Below are 17,418 nucleotides of genomic sequence, written 5' to 3'. Positions count from 1 at the left end.
ATCAGGGACACCGTAGGATTCGGGCAGCCTGTCAACACATTGAGCAGGTGCTTCAAGTCCCCATCAATAACTGCACTCATCATGCCTGCCAAGGTGCAGCCGTGAGCCCACATCTCAGCACTAACCAGCTGCACCACTCGCCCCAGTCTGCCCACATCAGCCATCACAGGCAGCCTCTCAGCAATGAGCCATGGGATCATTCATGATTGGATTTGCACCAGATGCCAGCATAGCAGCACACAACAATAGGGAGGGCAGTGTTTTGCAACAAATTCTTGGCACAGCAGTGCTGTCAGTAACACATGCCCATATATAATCTATAATCACCCCTTTTAGCCCTGATTTCATTAGTGATCTCGTTTCTGGGAAATCATCTTGTACATTAAGGTACCAGTACATTAGTTGTGCAATTTCTCACAACTTTCCAGAGCACTCTATACAACTATTAGCTGGATACCCAAAGGTGCAGTGTGCTCTGCAGGGCTAATTGGACCCAAGTGAGCAAGTCAAGCTACTATGTTTTTTTCAATCTAGTTAAGGAAATACAATTAAAGAAGACGACAAAGTCTGAATAACAATTGTACATTAAAATAATGAATTCAATGTCAAATCAGGTCCAGAAAGCAAAATGAAGATTGGAATAAAATGGGAGGCAAAGAAAAACAGAAGAGTTTCTTAGTTTTTTTTAAAATAAGCAAAGTTATTGGAATGAGACTCCATGACTATAAAAATTAATTTTCAGTGGTAGAGAGATTGTTTGGCAGAAATCAAGTTACACCACACTATTAAGAAGACAGTTAACCAATGTAGAACTAAATATGCAAGATGTCAAAGTGTGCAGATAAAGAATGCAGCACAACTCAGACTAAAACTTCCTCATTCACGTGCACTTGTAAGATGTCATTGACTGATTTGTGCATAAATAAATAAACACAAATAGGTTCACCATTTCTCTAAATGAAATCTGGAGTCTATACATACCTAAAACTGCACTATTAAATTATGATAAATTTGTTGGAAGTTCATTTAAATTTGTTGAGTGTTCCATTTAAATTTGTTTTGAACAATAAGAATTGCTCAATTGCATGTATATTTAGGAATAAAAAGTGAATGCTATCCAATAACATATTCTGGTGCTACCTTTGCAACTACAATCAATTTTTCAAATCACTTACAGAATAAAATACAAATATTTTTAAATCAAAAGCTCAATGTAGCAAAGATTTATTTTCTTGCCTGCTGTCACTTCCGTGCAAGACACAACTGGGATAAAATACTGCATGGGGCAAGAACTGTTCCAGCAACAGTTTTATGTTCACCATTTTGGAAATGTACAGGACGTAATCCACACACAACCATCAGGTGTTTTTCAAGTGGCCAGTTTTACTCTGCATGCACATCTCCTTTAAAAAAAATATTTATAAATGCTGAGTAAGATCATGCTTTATAAACATGTTATTGAAATGTTGATTAAAAATACCCAGTGAATAGATTTTTTTTACTAAAAGACCTCAGTTTTATACTGACATTACAAGCAGGAAATGCATCCCATAAACTGTCATTGCTATTCACTGAAGAACTTCAGAACGCACACTGGACACAAATCTACAGAAATCGTGAATCCAAGATGCTTTTATCTGATAATTTATCATCATACTATAAACTACTGTAGTAAGAACAAAACAAAATGAACTGACACCACAGTAAAATTTACAAAGCCCAAGAACAAGCAAGGTATATTTCCATTGGTTGCTTCAATGTCTGCTACTTGAAATCTAGCTACTCAAAGCTTCGATTCCAAAAAAAACACACAAGCAGCTTGCAAGTCAAGGATGCACAATGCACTGACCTCCATATGAGATGGAAAATTAATATTTTGAAAAAGAAAGAAACAGAGAATATTATTTTGCTAAACAGAACTAGTTTCTACTCAGAATGAAAAAGTACTTCTTCCCTCCATTTTTCAACCAGGCTTTATGGTGACTGGGAGACAGCGAAACTTCAGGATAAGTGCTACTTATATTATAGTATAAACTGGTACCTGGACCGTTAATCAACCACTAGGAATTGAAAAGACTTCACTGTCAACCCAAGATGGAGAACTTCCTTGGATTTCCACAGATGCTGGTAATTCACTAGAAAGCATTCACCAACAATCCAACCACCAATGCAACATTTTTGTGCTTCTGTTTCTTGATAAGACTGTATGAAATTAAACCAGACTGGATGATATGACTCTTTCTTCGCCATTCAATAAAATGAAGACAGATCCAATCTTGGGTTTTACTCCACTTCGCAGTCTGATCACCATAACCCTCCAAAATCAGTCTACCTTAGTTCTGAACATGTTTGATGACCCAGCCTCCATAGTTCCCTTGAATACAGAATTCTAAAGATTCACACACTGCAAGAAGAAGTTCTTCCTCATGTCCATCTTAAATGAAAGTATAGTTCTGGATTCCCCAATGTGGAAAAACATCCTCTCAGCATCTACTGTGTCAAGTACCCTCAGAATCTTGTGTTTCAAAATGATCACCTTTCATTTATCTGAACTCCCATGAACATAAGCCCAACCTGTTCAACTGTTCTTCCGAAGAAGAGACCTTCACCTCAGGAATCAATCTAGTAAACCTTCTCCAAACTGCTTCCTTTGCAAGTGTCTCCCTCCACAGAAGGAGGGAGACAGCAGGGGATTCCAGACTGAGGTCCCAACAACATTCTCCACAGCTGTAGAAAGATTTCCTACTTTTGTACTCAAAAGGCCAATGTTCCATTCATCTTTTTCATTATTTGCTGTAGTTGTGTGTGTAGGAGTACACTTATAGATTCTATTTGTTCAGCAACATTCTCTAGTCTCTTCCCATTTAGACAATATTCTGCTTTTCCACTCTCCTTTCCAAACTGGATAATGCACGTTTCTACAAAGAGAGCAGTGGATTCAGCCCAATACGTCATGGCCACATCCCTCCCCAGCATCAGAAGCATCCACATGAGGGCTGCCTCAAGAAGGCAACATCAAAGATCCCCACCATCTTCTCGCAGCTACCATCGGGGAATAGATACAGAAACCTGAAGTCCCACACCACCAGGTTCAAGAACAGCCCTTCAACCATTCAGTTCTTGAACCAACCTGTACACCCCTAATCACTACCTCAGTGTAGCAATGCTATGACTACTTTGAACTATAATGGTCTTTTTTTTGTTCTAATTGTGTTCTATCTAGTAATAATTTATGTTGATGTTTTTCTTAGGCATGTAGCATTAGCAACATTCACATGCAGCTGCTGTAAGTTTTTTGTTGTACCTGTGCATATACATGTACTTGTGCATATGGCATAATATTCCATCTGCCAAATTTTTCACCCAAATCAACTTACCTCTTATTTTTTTTCTGTCTCTCATCTTGCTTTCCCAGACATCTTTGCAACATCAGTAACTGCACAGTTAAGGCCTGCAGAGATTCCTATGGCACCCCATTAGCTACACTTATTCTCGATGTAGAATCTGTAACAAATGTCAAAAATGATTTCTGTTTTCATAAAACTAAGTTGATCTTGCTAAACTGCAATATCATTTTTAAACATCCTGATACTGTTCTTTTTTAATAACACATTCCAATATTTTCCCCTAGATGGTAGCCTAACTGGCCTACAGTTTCCCACTTTCAAACCCCCTACTTTCTTGAATAAGGGCATTACAAGTATAGTTTGCTGATCCATTGAGAGCTTATAATCTAGGGAATTTTGGAAGATTGCAACCAATGCTTCCATATATCTTTGCAGCCACTTCTTAAAATCCTAGGATGCATTATAAAAGCATCACAGTATTATTCACCAAGCTTCCACAAATGGTGCAGTAGGAGAATTTGGATAAGAAATAGGCTCCGCTGCAGTGTACTAGCAGTTGAATTGCCTGAAGACATCCTCAATGCTGCCCCACATATGAAGAACATGCACCTTTTTAGTACTCTGGCTTATACAGGTTCCAATAGGTTTTTTGTTGAATTTTCATCAAAAGCTTTTGCAAACACTGGAATTTTTTTTTACCCAGCATAAATGGGAAAAGTGATAGAATAATCAAATCATTGAGAACAGTTTACAACCACATAAGTTAATTCAGTAAGCATCAGATGAAACGCAACAATTGAGCACTTTCTGAAAGCTCCGAATAAAGTCATGTGACCAGGTACATGTCCAATTTCCCAGAAATGTGAACCATCTTATCCACAATTACACACTGGAATCATATCTGGTACAATGGATACAAGCCAACAGAACATTGAAGCAAGGCGAGATTAGAAGTCTATTCAGCAATATTGAAAGGTTTTATTTAGATAATTTCAATGCAACATTTCTAAATGTACAGGTACTGTGTAATTTGTCATTTTCCACATTAGAGATAAGTATGTCTGCACTTTATACTTTTTGTTGGCATCCCATAAGGTTGTAACCTTCTTTGAGTGGGGGGAGGGAAAGAGACAAAGGAAAGAAGGCAACCAAGGGAAAATATAAATAGTAGATTCTTCAAAACTAGATACTTAAGCTCCTTGCCTGTAAATGCTTCTGTACTTTTTGAAACTTGATTATATATCAAATAGGCATCAAAAGAGCTCCAAGATTGTTTGTCCCAGCTATTCTAACTATAAGCACTCAAACAGAAGAAGGAAAAGCAATTGTGATTCAATGCACAAATCTTCATCCATAATCACCACAAAGTTGAATTACAATTACAAGCATTCATTTTAGGCCCTAAACACAATTTTCAATTTTAATGAGAAACTGTACTGTTTTTCCATCAAAAAAAAACATTGTTTCAGTGAATTCAGAGCTGATCATTTTTGAAGCTGTCACAAAATACATAATTTCTTAGCAATTAAAAACGGCTATCTTTTTAAAATTTTGCAGCCATAAAATCAAAAATCAATCTACCATCCAGATTAATCTTAAATTATAGGTATTATATGTATATGTAAAACTTAGTACCATCACATGCAGTGCCTTTAACGTACAAATGGCTTTAGGTAATTTACAAAGTTGTAGGAATAGGATGGATACCTAGCTACAGGAAGCATTTAGAATGAAGACTACACCAAAAATCTGGCCTCCGAGGCCACATTACAAAATAAAAGTTAAAAATGAGATAGGCAAAGAGCTAAGCTAAGAAGCTTGAACAAAGTTGGACAAAGGTATCAGACCAAGAGCCAGTTGTAAATTATGGCCTTACTCTATCATTTAACTTGATTTAGATTTACCTTTTTAATACTGTTTTGCTATCCTTTGTCACTATTTTTAAAAGATGGAGCAGTCAAATCTTCTCAGCATTTCATGGATTAATATTTTCAACACTAGATCTTCTCTGAACCGTCTTCAGACACTGATATTCCCATATCCTCATTGTGATTAAGGAATGATCTGAACAGAACATTTACACATAAAACACATCTCCTGCCATGTACTCTACGTTTAAGTAACCCAAGTTACTTTTACATAATGATTTTAACATGTTTCATCATTAACCCAAATCTTATGTAATCTCATCCATAATATTTTAGATTTATCCACATTTATTTTTTGCTGATATCGTTCCAGATACATATTTCACAGAACTAATTGTGATTATCCTCAGACCACAGGCCAGATTGCAAAAAAAAAGTTAAAAATAAGAGAGTCCTTCCCAGGTCACAAACGCCTGACTTGTGAACTCCCCATACATACGATAAGAGTGTTTGGGTGGCCAGCATCTTCTGCTAGGTGGGAACAGGGCACCTCCATTTGCCTTCTATCCCAACTGTACCACCACTACCACACCCGCGCGCCCCCCCCCCCCATCCCAACGAACTGCAACAATTGGGGATTGGGTTGAGCTGAGAGCACTGAGCAGACTCACTCGCTTCAAGTCAGTGGGGTCAACTGGCAGCTGCTCTTCCCATGCCTGCTCAATCTCCTGTCACAGCTGTTTCTGTGATCCTCTCCCACACACTGTTTTCATTCATTTCCGACTTACGAACAGTTCGGGGGAATGAAACCCTGTCGTAACCTGGGGACTGCCTGTAAGCATTTTGTGCACAAGTCTGAAAAACATTTGAAATCTAAATAGACCACCTGGCGGGTCATGCTACATTTCACTTGGGAAGTCCGTTGAGCCAAGCAAAGTGTAATTTAAATGGAGTACAACTTGACACAAATGCTTTCACATTTGGTCATGATGTGAATTCTGAGCAGAGGGGGAAAACAAAGTGATGCTTGATGCCTCAGATTGACCCAAGCATGAGAGTGGGGTCAATGTCAGTGGCAAGCCGACTGATAGGTGAGTATCATAGCATAATTCTGGTGGTACAGGCCATACCCGGGTTACAAGCGTCCGACTTATGGACACCCCTACTTAAGAACGAGCTACCAAAGTATCAATAGTCCGGCGAAAGTTCATTCTTATGAAAGGCAGAACTAATTTCCTATCTCTCTCTCCACCTTTAGTACTTGCTCTTTCTTATCAGTCGAATGTACTGCTTCTCCAATTTATCGTGATTTACAGTGATATTTTGTGTATTTTCTGATTTATGGACAAAATTGACATGGATGTCTGTATAATTTTTTGTGTTTAGTCCACTAAATAGAGGAATGGCAAGGCTCCTCAATCCTGTTGAATGCACATCCTGTGGTACGTGGGAAATGTACGATGCCTTTCATATCTCAGACAACTACAGATGCAGGAAGTAATATCAACTGGAAGACCTTAAGGATTACTGAGTTTGGCACCACTTACCAGATCAATAAGTCTGAATGTTATGGAGATTATACTGTTCAGGAAAGATCATCGCACAGCTTAAGTAGCTACATGCAGAGAAGAAATGAGTGTCCATTAGAAAGACCTGGAGGACTAGAGTGGTGCAGTCAAGTACATCACATTTGCTATCTGGTCTACTGAATACTGCAGAACCCAACAGTTCCTCAGATTCCACAATCAGGGCCAGATCAACAAAGATTACTCAACTGTACAAGGTGAAGACAAAAAGAACAGTTAGGATGGCAGCTAGGTCCATGGATAGGATTCCAGGATTATACACTGTCTCCCTGGTACCAGACCCAACAATGTCACTAAATGCCTACAGAACAGTGATTACAGGCATAGACTATGGCCCTTATCAGAACCAATGATATAGGAAAAGCAAGATTACAGGGAGGAACAGATCAAAAGGCAGGACCTCAAAGATAGCAATCTGCAAATTACTACTGGTATCATGTTCCTACAGATCCAGAAATAGGACATTGCAAATCAATGTATGGCTGAAGAGGTTGTGCAAGAAGGAGGGCTTTAGATTAGCTCAGGGTGAGGGGAGTAAAACCAATACAAGCTAGATAAATTCCAACTCAAAGGGATGTGGCTGAATACATTTAAAAGAGGTTTTGCTGATAGCACTAGAGAAAATTAAAACTAGCTTGGAAAAGGTAGTGGGATCCTGACTGAAAGTTCAGAGGGGAGGAAGGCAAAATTAAAAGCAAGACAAGAGGTAAATAACACATCAGGAAGGCTGGAATCCAGTGGAAACAAAGGCTGTAAAATGAAAATGTTTGGCAGTGCAAAATTCTTCATACTTTAATACAAGGACTCCACTAAATAAAGATAATGAACTGAAAAGCAAGAAAAGAGTATGATACTGTAAAACATGGGTGAAAGATGGGCATAGACAGCAGTTCAATCGTCCTGATTACAGCATTTTTGTTGACACAAGAGGGGATAAGAGGGATGTAGCAAAATTGATTAAGAAAAAAAACAGTATGCAAGAAAGATCAACCAATGAAGCCACAAGGTTTAAATTAGAAAAGAAAGTTAATTGCTAGGAGTGCACTGTAGAGAAACAGAAGAGCAAATATGTCAGCAAATTTCAGAGAAATGCAAAAATAACAAGGCAATAACAGTAGGAGACATCAACTACCCGAATATTAACAGAAATAACAGAGTAAAAGGTATACAATGTACAGAATTGCTAAAACACATTGAACAAGAAACTTCTTAAAACAAAATTACCAAGTAGCAAGCCAATCAAGTGAGGGATTAGCACTGGACCTAGTATTAAGGAATACAGCTGGACAACTAAGAGGAGACAACAGGAGAACATCATGGAGACAGCAATAATATTCAAAGATTTAGCATTATTAGCGAGAAGGACAATAGAATAGGAATAAAGTTTCTCAACTGTGACAAGGTCACATTTTACAAGAAGTAAATCAGTCAGAATACCTGGAAGCATTCAAGAAGACAGTGAGATTTCAGAACAAATATGATTCCAATACAAGAAAATGAAGAATTCCCAAATCTCAATGGATTTCACAGAAATTAGGAAAAGGCATAAAATGATATCATGATAAATACCAAGAGCCTGGATAAAATAGATTCTAGGTTTTTAAAAGAAGAAAGAGAAAATAGGGCTGCTCTGAGATCTTCTCTGGCAAAGGGGTGAGTGCTAGAGGACAGGAAGATTGTTAATATGGTACAGCTGTTTAGAGGAGAAATGAAGAGACAGAACTGCAAGCCCAACAATGGTGGCAAGTAAATTACTAGAAAAATTCTGAGGGACAGCATAAACCAGCATTTAGAAATACACAGGTTAATCACACAGTCAAAATAAACTTAAGGACATGGTTGACTAAAGACAATTTGAGAAGGTAACAATATGGTTCAATGAAGGTAATGTAGTTGATGTAGAATACATGGATTTTATCAAGCCATTCAAGAAAATCCCACAGCACAGACTATTTGCAAAAGTAAAAATTTAAGGAAAGATGGCACTGAATTAAAATTGGTTCTGTGGGGGAAAAAGCAAGGAGGATTTTTATCATCTGGGAAGCCTATGCTGAGTACTAGCCCCTTGCTTGTCATAAAATCATAGAAAGGTTCAGCACAAAAATGGATCCTTTTGGCCCACCTTATCCATACCAACTGTGATGCCTATCTATGCTGATCCTATTTGCCTGCATTAGGCCCATATCCCTCTATGCCTTTCCTATCCAAGTACCCATCCAGATGCCTTTAATACATTGTAATTGCATCTGCTTCCACCATCCCCACTAGCAGCTCATTCCAGATAACCACAACCATCTGGGTGAAAAACCTACCCCTCAGATCTCCTTTTAATTTTCCCTTTCATCTTAAATCCTTGTCTCTAGTTCTAGACAGACCTGCCCTGGGAAAAAGACGTTATCTGTGCCTGCCATAAATCTCCAAGGTCAACATTCAGCTTCCTACATTCCAGTGAAAATAAATTCAGTCTATTCAATCTCTCCTTATAACTACAGTCCTTCATTCCAAGCAACATCCTAGTGAACCTCTTCTGAACTCTCTCTATTGCTACCACATCCATCCCATAGTGTGGTGACCAGAACTGTACACAATACTCCAAGTGTGATCTAACCTATGTTTTGTACACCTGCAACATGATGTCCCAACTCTTATTCTTAATGCCTCAGTCTATGAAGACAAGCATAACAAATACCTTTTTCACTACCCTATCCACCCATGTCACCACTTTCAGGGAGCTAAGGCCTTGCACCGCTAGGTCTCCCTGTACATAAACACTCTAAGGTCCCTGCCACTTGCTCTATATGTCCCATCAGAATTTGACCTGCCAAAGTGCATTAACTCAGACATGGTAATGTATTAATAATTAAATGCAAGGATCATGATTAACACATTTGCCAGTGATTACATATTTTCAGTGTGGTTGACAAAGAGGAAGAAAGTTCTAGCCTACAGGACAAACTTGTTTGGTAAGTGGCAAATTGATTTCAATCTGACATATGAGTTAATGCAATTGCGTAGGGCAAACAAAACATGAAGATACACAAATAATGATTAAGGTGCAAACAAGTTAGAGAAACAGAGCGATCCTGAAGTGCACGTTCAGATTCCTGAAGGTAGCAGAACAGGAAGAAAAGGTGATTAAGATGGCATATATAGAATACATGCCTTAATTTGGCTGGTGAATAGAACACAGGAGTAATGTTAGGAGTATACAAATACTAGTTAGGTCACAGCTAGAGTATTGGGTTGTTCTGGTCACCATACTACATGGAAGATGTAATACTAGAGAGGATATTTAAATAATTTATGAGGATATTAGCAAGGTTGAAGAGACTGACAAAGCTGGATTGCCTTCTTTAGAACAAAGGAGACTTGGCAGGGAGAGGGGGGTAAGAAGGGTTTTTAATTCAAGAATATAAATTTATGAGGCCTAGACAAGGTGAATAGGGCCTAGAGGTCAATAATTACAGGACAAAGCTTTAAGTTAACTGGTACCAGAATTGAACAGTTGAGGAAAGTTATTTTCATCTGAGCTGCACTGAGAACCTGGAACTCATTGCCTGAAAAACAGGAGGCAAAAATCCTGGCTAAATTTAATCTTTGACAGACACTTGAAGATATTTTAAGATGAGGCTATGGACTAAGAGCTGTAAGGTGGGAGTATATTTATCTTTCACTGGCACTGACATGGTCAAAAAATTAAACAGGATTATCACTTTCTACATCTAAACAGGCTGCTATTAGGTTATTGTTATATTAATAATCCTCGCCTTGACAATTCCATTTCTGAATTTCATATTTACATTCTGAAATATTTTACTTATAATAGAAGCCATCTCCATTTTAAACTTAATTGTAGTGGATTCAGTTTCTGCATCTACCTGACCCTTTAGAAATATAGCATTGCATCATGTTCAAGCAATGCCTATTAAAGACTCATATTTCTAAAGGTTTCTACCAGAAATACAACTATCAGTTGCACTGATGACCAACGTTATTTATAATAGCTTTACATTCTATTTAGTAGACATGGTAGCCAAATCCAAACATGTAAATGTTACACATGGCCGCACCAGCAGGAATAAACTTGAGTAAGCTCACCATTAAGACTGATCCTTGGGGGAAAATAGTTCCCTGAACCTAGTCTTCCCATCACGTAGGTTGAGCAATATCATCATATTTACTCTGGTTATAAGGCCCACATATAGCAGTTACAACAATGTCTGCATTCCATTTAAGGCAATATAATTTTTTAAAAATATTCTCAGTTATATGGGTGAAAAAATTCTGAATCCATTTTAGCCATTTCAATATATAATGGCTAATTCCAAAATACAAGCTTTGCTCTATAATGTCAACAATTTGCATTACCCCATGAAGAGTCAATTTTGCCTCCAAAATGAAACCAAGTAAACGTGAGCACATGAGATTTTCAAGGTGTAATAATACAATGCCATTCTTGAGCATTTCCAACATGTACTTAAGTCGCAGGTCTTAATTAAATTCTTAAAACTATTGGTGCTATACTTTATAAAGTTCAACATAAAAACAAAGGATTTCGTGACTGAAGACATAAAACTAGAAGAACACCACCTAATATTCCGCCTGGGTACTCTACAACCAAACAGCGTGAACTCTGAATTCTCCAATTTCAGGTAAACTGCTCCTCCTCTGTCCCTTTTCTTTTTCCTCCTGATCTACCCAGTTCCTCTTACACTTGCCCCAACCCCCCATCATGCTGTTTCTTTCCCCTCCTCCACTCACTCCAGCTGCCCGTCACCCACACACTCCTTCCACTGATTCCCCTCCCCCACTGTTCCCATCTGCCCTCCCCACCTCCCTCATTCTGATTCCAAGCTCCACCTTCCTGTCCTACCAAACTCTATCATCTGCAGCCCCCTGCCCGCCCCTACCTATAACCTCCCAGCCTCTGTCGCAATTTCAACTTTCCCCTCCTCCATCTGCCTATCACCTCTCCTCACCTGGATCCATGTATCACTTGCTAGCTAATCCTCCATCTCTTCCCTTCCCCTTTTTATACTGGGTATCTCCCCTCTATCTTTCAATCCAGATGAAGTGTTTCAAACCAAAACACTGACTGTCCATTTCCCTCCACAGATTCTGCCTGACCTGCTGAGTTCCTCCAGCACCTGGTTTGATTTCCCAACTGAATCCTTCTCTCAAAGTCAGGTTAAGGATTTCATTACAAATAAAAGGAAACCTTTACTCATAACAACTAATACTCAATCAATAAACCGGAATTGAGTAGGTCTAGTGTTTAAATCTGTGGTTTCAGTTCATCATATCAACAGAATCTTGCATGTCAAGCATTATTGTTTTTCCCTACTTTCTTTTTTGTTTAAGTATTCAGTGTAATGCCGTATCTCTCTCTCTCCACACTATTTTTAATAATAGAGCACTATAGTTGAATGTGGAAGATTAAGCATCAAAGGTGACCTTTCCTAAAAGATTAGACTAGATCTACCCATCCACGAATTGTTGCTACTTAATATGCAAATCTTATTGATCAGGTGGTACAAGTAGCTGTGTCCAATTTCTCAACTGCTTCCAAGCACGATTTTGAGAATGAATTTGTACTTACAGGTGGAAGACATTTAAGATGTATCCTCCACTGTGTTTCCCTTTGTACAAGATACCCTTCTACAAGTTCTATTCACATATAGTTGTATTTAATTAAGCGTGGTAAAATTCCTAGCCAGTGGAAGGAGAAAACTGAAAACTGTTTCTTCCCAAAATTCTAAATTTACCTATTGACGGTAATTAGAATTTTAAAACAATTTTAAATTCTTATAGTTTGAAGAAATGACCAAATAAATAGCTATTTCTCTTCTATTTAAAAAAGTACTGAATTTTGCCAGTCATCGATTGGATAAGAAATTACAAAGCTGTCAATTATACAAGGACATTTTAATGAGAACAATACTTAATTATTCAAATTTTAATTCATGGATTTTTACTGCCGAATAAGATGATGTACTCACAGATTCAAATAAAAATCAATCCAACAGATAGAAAGGATCAAATCTTTACAAAAGCTATAAATAAAAACTGACAAGCAATTGCCAAGCTGGCAGGTTATTTTGTACAGTTTCAAGATTTGAAATAATTAAAGATTTTAACCAAGATCATGTTCAGCAAGCACTCAATATTAAATACTAAATAAATAAGTTTTTTTTAAAAATAGTATCAGGCCACGCATTGAAAAACTGTTTTGTCCACAGGGTCAGGATCAACATGCTTAACCTTAACTAAAATTCATAATCTCAAAGAAATACAGAAGTTTTGTTATAGCTACACATGTTCCTAGCATACTCTTCTCTTGTTTGCTTTCCAAATTCTACCTTGTTTTGTTAGTTTTAAATCAAAACTGATCCTGGTTAAAATTTAATTCAGTATATAATTTATTCTGCAGTCAGATTCAATTTAAAAAGCAATTAGTCCATTGTTTCAAAAGTTTGCATTTCTCCTTGGTCTGAGCGACAATTTAATACAACATCCTACATTTATTTGTAAATGTTAATGTTTTTTCTGTGAAGCATCCAGAGAACAGGGAGCTAAAATTAACAGTCAGCTGTCCTTAGAACCTGAAGACAATGAGTTTAAAGCCAATTCAAGAAGATTTCTCTTGCTACCAGACTTTCAAATAGCATCTGGATGTTTGCAAAAAGGGTTATCTCCAATAATGTACTGACAATCAAAGAAAGCCAGCATAAACCACACAGTATCCAGCAAAAATTGCATTTGCAAGTCTGCCTTACATAACTTCATTGTAACAGAGATGGCACATTTTAATTCTTGGCAACTGTAAGATTTATTTATGTGTCAAACCTTTCTAACAAAAATGATTCAGTTGATATTTTACTTTGCTTAGTTAAACATCCAGACTAGATAGGTACCAGGCTCCATACCAGGCCAGTGCTGAATTAACTGCTCTCAACACAGCAATACAATCACATGGGTGCACTTGAATTTCACGTTTTGTCTTTGGATAAGACATTTCCATTGAAACAGTACATTACCTATCTTCTTCCACAATTGATATATACATTAGGTTTGGATCATATACATGAAAAATAATTTCTATGCTCTTAGGTTTGAATTTCTTGGGTCTACTACCCCAGCAACCTTGGTTATCAGCCCAAGGCATTACAACATCAACAATTGGTTTTGAAAACATTTGACCAAAGAAATACAAAATGGAGGCATTATTTACATGCCTGATCATCACTGAGTCCATTCCAGTTCCATATCCAGCTCTTTTCCCTTGTCCCAGGTACCAATAATATCTTTCAAAGAAAGTTGGACAAAATTGTCAGCTAACTTTCACAATTCAGTTGTTTACACTTGCATCCTATATTTAAAGTTTGTTCACATTTTAGTATAACATCAAAAAATTATTTCCTTTCTTTTCTCACTGCCTTCCTTTAAAGTGTTAGGAATTTATTAGTTGTAATATAAATAGCTCAGAGAATTCAAAGAAAAAACGCTAAGGCAACCTTTTTGTTCTTTGTGCCTAGAAATATTCTCCAGGGCAAAACTCAGGAAAATGTGCCCCATACGTTCATTTTTTTAACAAAAAGAGTACTGGACATATTAAAAGCTCAACTGCAATGTGAGTAATATCATAAAACACCTATATCATTAAATAGAAAAGTTTTAAGTTGAAATAAATTCAAACAAATAAATTACTCACTGAGTTTAAAATACGTATAAAAGAAACTGATAAGAAAAGAAACAGAATTTTGAGTAGGACTAAGCAGCAATGAAACCCCAAAAATACTTAAATGACTGTAGCTCAAAAAGCACAAATTGTTCCATTACAGATCACAATAAAGTTTCACCTTCAACATGTCTGGTCAGTTGGCACTCCTCTTTTCAAAATCTTTCCCTTTTTGACAAGTCTTGCAATAAAATAGGCACAAAGTGTACTCCACAACAAGAATATGAAACTGGATGTGCAAACCTCAAAACTCATTTAAAAAGGTTAACACTATAACAAATTTGGAATTGGATAGTACTTTTACCATTAACCAGTAGCATGAAGAATCAGCCTTAAACAAATTTATTTTAATTAATGTTCCATTTCAACCAATTTTCATTTCACCATTCCTATTCCAAATTAGCAAATAATTGGGAGTTTGCATCTTTATTGGGAAATGATTTTGAGTACAAGAGCAAAGATGTTTTATTGCAATTAGAGTAAGATTATGAGTTGTTATGTAAGGATGCATTTTTATGCAAATCGCATCCACCCTCACTGAAATTAATAAACTCTTATCTTCGGGTATTCCTAACTACAACAATTACGCCTCGTGTAAATCTGATTGTTAACCAGTTGAGTTTTGCCAATGCTATTTCTTTAAAAATACGTGCAATTTGCAACAAAGCAAGCTCCAAATCTATTTAAATCAAGAGTTCCGTTTTTACATTGAGCAGGCGACACTTTGGTCGACTGATGTAAACAGAACCGATACCGCATGAATCGATGGTACATACGTCATCAAAATAAACAAGCAATTGAGAAACCAAAACAAAAACGCAACAGTATTCACACTCGAAGTTAATCGAACATTGGTAGGGTTCATATGAGCAAATATGCTTCAAACGTTCGTCACCCGCGGTTGCAGGAGAACCCGTGCACGGGTAACACTTTTACTTTCTCCAATATTAACCCATATTTGGGGAAATACTTTCCAATAACGCAACGAGACTCAACACAAAACACGTGCTGTGCTTGTATTGTGAAAGTTACTTTGGGAGGTGGCAAACAGCCGGGTGTGTTTTGGCGCCGGTTATGTGAGAGGCGGTGGGCTGCCGGCCCGGGTGGCCCTGCTCCGAGCTGGGTGCATTTTTATTTTCTGCTGCTGGCGTCGTGGTGTACTTTACATCAATAACCTCCGCCAAAAATAAATGTACGGAATGATGGAGCGGCTGGCCGGAGTGAACACGGTGACAAAGGTGGGTCGGGAGGGGGCGGGGGAATTGCACAATGAGGCCTCATTAAGTATGAGTCAGCCGCCGGCCGGCCGCCCGCTTCTCTCGGGGGCAGCAACAGCCAAACATGGCGCCCGCGGTCCGTCCGCCTGCACCACAGGCCCGCTCCTCCCTCACGGCGGCCGGCGCCTCCCGCCGCCGCCCCCACCCACCCCCCCGGAGCGGCAGCGCGCCTCCGCAATCCACTACCGTCGGACGGAGTGACTCACCGCCTGCTTATTCCCGAGCTAAAAGCGGAAAGTGGGTCCACGGCGATCCGCCACCATCGTGATTTTTTTTCCGCCGCTTGTGCGCACTGGGGAGCCGGCGGAGCATCATGGGTAAGAGGCAGCCGTGCGGGCGGGAGGGTGGGCGGCGGCGGCGGGCGCGCCAAGCGTGCGCTCCTGTCAGCGGGGCATCAACCTGCATCCACCCTCACCCGCCCTGCATCCACAGCCTTGTTATCGACCACACTTCGCCTAAATTGGCAGCAATGCAACAATTTAGGTAAGAATGAGCCTCCTCGCCCGGAGCAAACCCTAACAACTCTTGCTGACTGCTTTTACAATTCATGTTACCTTGGAGTTTTCAGTCACAGAGACGTGGGGCCTGCTTCTCCATCCATTAAGAGACCCGTGTCTTTATTCGCCCAACCCGTTCCAAACTGAAACATTTATCCATTGTTTTGCTGGTTTTTGTTTGCCTTTCAGGCTTCTGTTGCTGTCAAGTCCTGATCTGTACTTGGCAACAAGTATTTTGGGGTTAATGGTGAACCACACCTCAGAGCACCTGTTTGAACACTGAACTTTTTTAATTCCTCCAGGCTTATCATGATTTGGCCATTTTCTGCTTTCATTCTTCAGTTATGTCAGACTTGTTTCTTCCAGACCGTCCACGATTAAAAACGTTTCTATTATTGGAAAGAAGACCAAGAGAAAACAGATTTTTGATTCTATATGGTGATTTTCTCATGAATTACTTTAATCTAAGCTTGCATCAAATTCCAGTCTTAAAAAAAGACAAAGAAGCATTTATAGAACACACCTAAATTTTCTTGTCATTTTGCAATAAAGTATTTTACAGTATTTGATATTTAAATATCCTAATGGTTATCTGTATTTGTCAATTTAAGATTATTACCTTTTCCAGGAAACAGCAATGGTTTCCCTATTATACAGAAAATCTGAACAGTTGGAAATGTAGACTAATCTCTTTACGAGCCATAATTCAATATTGTTTTAAGATATGACATTATCTTAATACTATTCTTAGAACATAGGGTCTTTCCATCTAATAACATCCAAAATTAGTCTCATCGAATTAGATTGTGTGGGTAATTACTTGTCTTTGTCAGGAAAATAAATAAATGTTTGAGCTTTCACAGAATAAATAATTCCGTGAGTCAAAAAGAATAGCTTTTGTTTTTTGCATCCATGGAACGTGAGCTTCATTGGCAAGGTTAACATTTACTGTCAATTCCTAAATGCCCTAGCAATGAATGGCCTTCTTGAAGTGCTGTTCCAAAGGTTTTAAGGTTAGCTTTAATTTTAGTTTTTGGCTACATGACTCCAAAATAACATGAAGTTCGTCTACCTGCTATCTAATTTCAGTCAGCACTGAAAGAGA

At 38.3% G+C, this 17,418-nt stretch overlaps 1 protein-coding gene across 5 annotated transcripts in view; it reads right to left on the bottom strand.

Annotated features, from left to right (window-relative positions):
• Window positions 1–16,516, bottom strand: part of znf280d (zinc finger protein 280D) — a 90,273-nt gene extending 73,757 nt beyond the window's left edge. For 2 of the 5 annotated variants that reach the window (XM_052040484.1, XM_052040488.1), the window contains exons 1-3: window positions 16,023–16,092; window positions 5,252–5,411; window positions 3,378–3,504 (exon numbers count right to left, since the gene is read on the bottom strand). The gene's annotated coding sequence lies outside the window, so the exon portion shown is untranslated. Of the gene's footprint in view, window positions 1–3,377; window positions 3,505–5,251; window positions 5,412–16,022; window positions 16,119–16,370 lie in introns of those variants that run through there. The other 3 variants (XM_052040485.1, XM_052040487.1, XM_052040486.1) reach the window with 3 other exon arrangements.
• Window positions 16,517–17,418: the final 902 nt, after the last annotated feature.

Source organism: Pristis pectinata, chromosome 28 (genome assembly GCF_009764475.1).
Source record: "Pristis pectinata isolate sPriPec2 chromosome 28, sPriPec2.1.pri, whole genome shotgun sequence".
Lineage (NCBI taxonomy): Eukaryota > Metazoa > Chordata > Chondrichthyes > Rhinopristiformes > Pristidae > Pristis > Pristis pectinata.
The sequence above is the reverse complement of the archived record's forward strand: the minus strand, read 5'-3'. Positions and strand labels throughout refer to the sequence as shown.